This window comes from Ixodes scapularis, unplaced genomic scaffold, assembly GCF_016920785.2.
Source record: "Ixodes scapularis isolate PalLabHiFi unplaced genomic scaffold, ASM1692078v2 PGA_scaffold9__187_contigs__length_104089568, whole genome shotgun sequence".
NCBI lineage: Eukaryota > Metazoa > Arthropoda > Arachnida > Ixodida > Ixodidae > Ixodes > Ixodes scapularis.
In genome coordinates this window covers 42,615,762-42,623,061 of record NW_024609884.1, presented here as the reverse complement: position 1 = coordinate 42,623,061, position 7,300 = coordinate 42,615,762, and positions in this window count along the sequence as shown.

Sequence of the window (7,300 nt, the reverse complement as noted above, 5' to 3'; positions counted from 1 at the left end):
ACTTCGTGTATTTTGCATTTGTATTTAATTACAAATTGGGTAATGTATTTGACGTGTGTATTTAACTACTAAAACGTGGGTATTTCAAATACAATTGTAATTAAATACAATTTTGTGGGCGAAAATGCATCCCTCAAATTTATTGTCACTGTCCAGAGCAGGAAGAAAACTACGATCTGCACCGAATGCAGTGTCTCTCAATCAAGCACAAATGTTTAGTGACTTTGTGATTACGGTGCTAGTCCAGGGCAAGAATAGTGACGAAATCGACGTTCACAGGCAGACTGGCTAAATAAGTGCCTGTGACAACTTGTGATGCTTTCCAGCCTGATTTCCATCCATATTTTTGCCTGGAACATTCTAAATGCGTGGGTCGTCCAGATTTTCGTAACTGGTGCGAGTTGCAACAATAAAAAATTCTGTAGCTAGTGCTGTGCGTCTTGGTCGTCTTGGTTCTCTGTTGGTCTAACCAAAATGTAATCGACAAAAAAAAAGCTGCTTGAAGCTCTGTACTTTTTTCACCTATTACGTCAAAGCTGATTACATTTTTTTTTGTGATTATATTTCTATTACCTTACTAGAGCATCGCACATTAACTCCCGAGTGTGCAATGCAAAATTAAAATGAGATGCCCAGAAACCCGTTGCAGGAGCCCTGAAGTCGCTGACGTAAATTTTGAGGAATGTATTTGGAAAAGTACTTGGAGGAGACCAAATACATTTGGTTGCATTTGTATCTTCTACTTAAATGTTTTTTTAAATGTAATTAGATTTGTAATTAAATACATTTTTGACGGAGTATTTCGTATTTGTATTTCGATACATATTTGCATGTATTTTGCCCATCCCTGACTATACCGTATTTACTCGAGTAATATCCGCACTATTTATGAACAAGGCCCTTGCATCTACTTTCCCAGAGAACACATATACAGCCAATCATTGCGTTGAGCATAAATAACATAGCGAATAACCAGATCGAGAACACGATTCTCCATACAAATGCAATCTCCACAGATGGTATCTTCGCATGAAGACGTCATCTCTGTCCTGTAAACAGCTGGAATCATGCTGTCGATCGCGGTGATTGGCAATTCGCGTGCTCCGCGGAAAAGCGAGCCCTCAGGTTTTCTCCATAAACAGTGCGGCTATTACTCGAGTAAATACGGCTAACTTCAGACCGTGATCTTTGACGGCGTTGATTTAAGAATGCAACGACTCCAAGCTTACACTGCGCTTTTTACACACACCGTTAAACTTTTTGTTCCAAAATGACGATAAGCAGCCAGGATGAGAATCACAACTCATGACGTCACGGCGGCGCAACTCCTGGTACTGACGTCACTTGGGGGAACTGCACGAGGGCGCCACCGAAACATCTCGGCGCTAATGGAGCACCAACTGTCGTGTTTGCTCATAGCATGTCGAGAGTGGCGCCAACACGACAGCTGCGCTCTCCATGCGGATGAGCGCCATGCTCACTGCATTGGAACTTGGCAATAAGGTTTTAGTACGATGTTGAGTGCGAGCCTGCCTAGCGGACTCGTGTTCAATCCATATGTTTCGAAGTGACGGCACGAGCTCCCGCTAGCAACGCGAAGTTCTAGCGGACGGTTATATTAAAGGCGTTTAATGTCGTCTTTGCGCGCTCGCACACTGGGAGCGTTCTTCTAGACTCCATCTCACAAATGTCTGCAGTAAAGGCAAAGCCACAGTCGCGTGAGCCTATATAGCTCAGCGGAATGCTTTTGTTTGTACGAGAACTCGTGCATAGAAGGCACTTTCCGAAGCCACGCGCTCGTGCTCACGCCTTTGTCTGCACTGCAGATGTTTGTGAGATGGTGTATAATCGACATACCCGCGCTTCGCTCACACTTATCGTGAGCGTCGCGGTGTTCTCTTTCGTGGTGGAGCGTGTCACGAGCTTGTGGTGCTCACTGCTTATTGGAGCTATTGGGGAGGAGATCGAACAGTCATGCCTTTAGTGGTACGCTTCAGCTGTGGGGACAACTAGGGTGCCTCAATGACCTTCTGTTTAGAGTGATGCCACCCTTTGTAGTACCTGATGCCGACAGCACGCGCTCACGGGGAAAATACAAAGAAATCGACGAAAACAAAATGTCGCCATAGCACAGTCAGTGCCACAGACGCGTGCAGGGACACGCTCTTTCACGCGCTTCTGAACAAAAAATAAATGTAAAAGTGGGAACAAAATGGCCAGATGTCTCCACCCTAAGCAAAGCGCACATGATGGCACCCAAGGGACAACAAACCGTATTTTCTTGTTTATTTTTGATCTGAGAGATCGAAGGTGACGATTCGAAGGCCGCTCCTCGTGCGACTGAAGCACTGGTCAAAACGAAGCGCTCGTGCCCAGGCCGTGCTAGGCGAGGTTCAATTTGTTTGTTATGTTGTGTGAGTAAACACCGGGCTGTGGGGACAACAAGTAGAGTGCCTTCATACACACGCGCGCTTTTGCTTGAGTGGTGACATCTCAGCCATTTTTCCGCCCAATCGTTTTTTTATGCATTTTGAAGCGCGCGCAATCTGATGTCACTCAGCTCGAGCGCGTAGCTTTGGTTAATGCATAGACGCCATTTTACCGACCTAGTCACGCACCGAACGCGCGAGAGCGTCACGCTCTGGCACATTCAGGGCAACAATGGATGTCTTCACCCTTAGACAGACAGACATGTAGGCACCCTAACAACAAGCTCGATAAAGCGCCCCCTATAGTTCGATCTCCTGCCCAATAGGGGGTATTCACTAGACGCCATATTTGAGGGCGATGTTTAGAGCGCATGCTCAAAACGAGCTCACATTACCAGGCTGCTATGACCGGTAATCTTGATGGTGCGGAATGCACTTTGCAAAAGAACTGTGGAAGCTCGCCGTCAGCTCGCGCTCAGCAGTCGCGCACACAGCTATGGCCGCCAGTAAATACGCCATATATACTTTTCGTGTATAAGGCTGTCTGCCCTTCTTTCTACATATGAAATTACTGGTTCGTTTTCTTGAGGAAACGAACCAGTAATTTCATATGTAGAAAGAAGGGCAGACAGCCTTATACACGAAAAGTATATATATGGGCTTCACTGGCGGCCATAGCTGTGTGCGCGACTGCTGAGCGCGTGCTGACGGCGAGCTTCCACAGTTCTTTTACAAAGTGCATTCCGCACCATCAAGACACACTAAGGTATAGGCGCCCTAGGCTTTTGTCAATCTAATATCATTTTGCCAATCGAATATACAGATTGACTGTTAAAAAGTGAGTAATTGCATTTCGACCATAAAATGAGCATTGCATAAAGTATGGCAGTATGCGGTATGGTGTGAAGGTGCGCTGAATGGGATCTTTATTTGGCTGAAAATAACAAAACCTAGAACGGACAAAATTTTATTTAGTTATTGCAAAAAAAAAAAAAAAATACACCTGGGAATTAGAGACGTGCTACTAATACAGAGATTATTCGTCGATCTGCCCCCACCTCAAATAGACCCTTTTCAAAACTCCGTCAAGCAACCATGGCGGTCGCCATTGCTTGGACAAGAGGCGCGCGATTGGATCCGAGTCCTCCCCGAACGCTGACGTAGGCCTCGTGTCCAATACATGCCCAGAGATACGTGAGCAAGCAATGGCGGACAGGCGTTGGCGCGGACTTCTGAAAAGGGTCCATTGAATTGTACGAAAGCAAGAGCTATGAAACTTAGAATTACCATGAAGAATATGCTGACTGTATACAGAGCGTTTAAATTTCTCCCAAAGGCGCGTGTGACGTATGACAGTGTGGCATATTGACGTTTAGAAACCTATTAGTAGAGATAGAATGCTTGCCTTGTTCTCTAATGTCTAAACAATGACACTACCTTTGCCAAAATTTACTTTCGGAAAGAGAGGTAATATAGATGTTATTTTGAAAAAGAATGTTATTGTTAAAATTGGCCTTTCTGCTTTATGACGATAAAATAAGGAATGAGAGAGAGAGAGAAAATAGAAAGGGAAATAGAGAAAGATAGTGAGAGAGGGAGAGAGGAAGAAAGAACACATGAGCAGAAAAACAGAGGGTAATGGGAAAAAAAGAAGCAAAACCGTATAGGACAATTCTAGGCGCACAAGGTTTCTGGGAACATTTCGGAAACCTCATAGTGGTAGTCCAACATTTCACTAAGCGACTTCTCTAGAGCCCCGAAGAAGCTAAGGACCTGGCTGCCACTCAAAGTCTCCCAGGACGTTGCATTTCAAGTCATTGACTTGCAAGTAAATGTACACTTATAAACGAGGCGTTGCACCTTTTGAAGGTACCCCACAGCCAGGACGGTCTGCTCAGCCATTGTTCTACAATACAAAATATGCCGAGTCTTTTGCAACGTAAGATGTGCAGTAGAAGCGCCGCCTTCAGCGCTAGCTTTCTTGTACCTTCGGTAACACTCCGACATCTCGTGAACACGCGCAGCCAAAGCACGACGGAAGGCAAAGAGCTTTTCCTGCAGACATGACGTAGCAACAGACTGTAGCTTTTATTTATTTTTTAGTCTTCAGCGTATACATATAAAAACAAAGAGAGAATGAGAAAATATTATAAAAATGGAGGTGTTTTCTTTTTTACGCTTTAGCTTCTCGGACTCTCCCTTCATGTTCGAGATCGCAGCAGAAAACGATGAAAAACACCTTAGTTCCGACATGTCCACTTACAATGCGGTGTCGGAACTGAATTGAGTGTTGCACCGCTGTAATGTGGCGACGTCAACTTGGCGTCCGCCTCGGCTGGCTCGAACCCTCTGGGCCCGCACATGTTTGGTGTACCTTGGAGCCATTGAGGCGGGTCGTTAAAGCGATCAATTGCAGTGGTGCCACTGACGGTTTTCGCCGGTTGGGCTCGACAAAGCTCATCCTGTTGGTCGCGTTTGCGGAGACGGCCCCTCCAGTTGTGTATACCGACGATCAGATTCCGGCAAGCGCGGAAGTTAACTCCGCGCTCTCCGTAATCCCTGCCCCGAAATCTCGTCCGGTCATCGGGAGATGCCTCTATCAGAGCCTCGGATATGGCCGCAGCTATGGCTATACCGCCGCGCTGCAATAATCCCAATAAATTGAACGCTTCAACGCATGCTGTCCGAGATCCCGCAAGCCCAGAAAAAAAAAAAATTATTCTGCCTCCACAGTCGCGCACGATAGGGGCCATCAATAAGGGCAAACATTTCTCCGGGATAAATTCGCCACCCCCCGAGGCGACGACAACGCCGTGCCGCATGTCGCGGAGAGTGGACACACCACGAATGCCAAAACGGAGACGGCGCGTGGGGGCAAAGACCGCAGCGGCAGCCTTTCGTTGGTCGGCGCGGCGGTACGCCACCGCCAATACGGAGGCCATATACCACTTGAAAATAGTTCGACATTCCCGTGCCGTACGCATTATTAATGGGTAACGGCAACGTCACGTTCCGGTTATCGGCAGGCACTCCCACGTCTTCCCGCGGCCGTGGCGGCGCGCACAGGGGCAGTCGCGTTGGCGCCCTCGTGGGCTTCTTTTCGCGAGCGAGGGTTCGCGTATAGCGATGTACATTAATATACGGGCTCATGAATGCTGAGCATGTGGGTTTTTCGCCGGGAAGCGTGAGTGTCGGCCAGAGATGAAACGTTACAAAGTATATAGGGCTGGCCCACGCGACCCCCTGCATGCTGGCGGTGAAATCGGATCCTCTCCCACATTAAGAATCGTCGAGATACTGGTTTTATGGGTTGTTGCTTGAATCATGAGACAACGTCCTTCTTCGGGCGTCTTTTTTTTTTTCTTTTTTCTCCCACTAAGTATGACGATTTTATACTTCGTTAGATCTTACTTGAACATAGCTCAGGTTATGCAAAATACTGTAAGTCAGTCGGTCAGAAATACATTGCGGTTTTTAATGAGGTGTACTTACAAGTCAACTCCGTTGAGTGTTGTCGCCGCTACTTTCACCCGACTGAAGTAAACTAACCTCCACCTATGCATTACGTCCGCATTTAAAATGAATTATTATTATTTAGTTAGAATTAATTTTTTTTACGTATTTCACTTTTGGGTAGAGTCCTCTAAAGAGGCCCCTGTAAAGTCCCGGCATCATAAATGTCATCTTGATTAAATTGTTCGAAAAGGACGGTCACATCATGATTAAGCCGGTTAATTCCTTAGTTTGAGAAAAATTTAAAGAACGTTCTCGAAACGTTATTGTGTGCAGACAGTTATTTCAACATTTATACACGTTCAGGAGTTTGTTTCCGGGCAGGGTGGAGAGGGAAAAATCAAGATGATTTAAATCATAATTTAAATCATGATTTAATTCGTGATTTAAATCAGGCCAGTTTTATTATGGTGATTTAAATCAAACCTTTCCCGGTAAAATAACTCCGAAAATAGTTCTTAGTTTTTGTCTACCGTTTGTCCATCATTGGATTCTTTCTATGTGTATTTGTTTTGTACTGAAATCAACGATTCACCAAGCAAGGCATATTTACATCAAATTAAGCACGAAAAAAAAAAGCAGTGCTCTTTTAAGCAAATGAGAGCATTAAGCTTTTTTTCCACCTTCCACTTTGCTCGACAGTTATGTAGCGTCATATCTCAAGCAAATCAGAACACGAAAGTAAGGAACAAAAACTAGAAAAGTAATCTCTTATTGCAAGTAAATCAAAACGCGAAAGAAAAGAAAAAAGATTTTTTAGCTAAAAAAAAATAAAAAAATAAGATGTTATTGTTCTAGTTGGTGGGGGTTATATCAATGAAAAGTTGTTAATCTAACTGTACTTTAAATGTACGTTAATTCTTTTTCCGTTATATTATCAGTGATCAGACGGAGTGATCAATCTACTATATTTAAAAATATATGCAGTAATGAAGAGTGACTATTTTCTAGTGACTGTGATTTAAATAAAATTGGTCCGATTTAAATGAAATACATCTGATTTATTTTATTTAAAAAGAAAAAAAAGTTTTTTGTTTTTTTTTCCATCCTGGTTTAGAGTACGCTTTTGAAAGTGTTTTCGTGTTTCCCATAACAACCTGCTCAGATTAGGGTTCCTGACTGTAACATTGAGGAACCCAAGTTCAGATATGTGTTTTGCTTGTTTTCGCACTAAATAAGGTTTGGGCGAGCGACTTCGGGTTGCCATGACAACCGTGCACCGCACTCACTCTAAAAAGAGCCCGTGCATCTACTTTCCCGCACAACACTCGGAGAGCCAATCACCGTAACTTACGGAGGCAGCTCAGCGAATGACGATGCCGAAACATATGTTTAAACAAAAAAAAAAAAAAAAACAC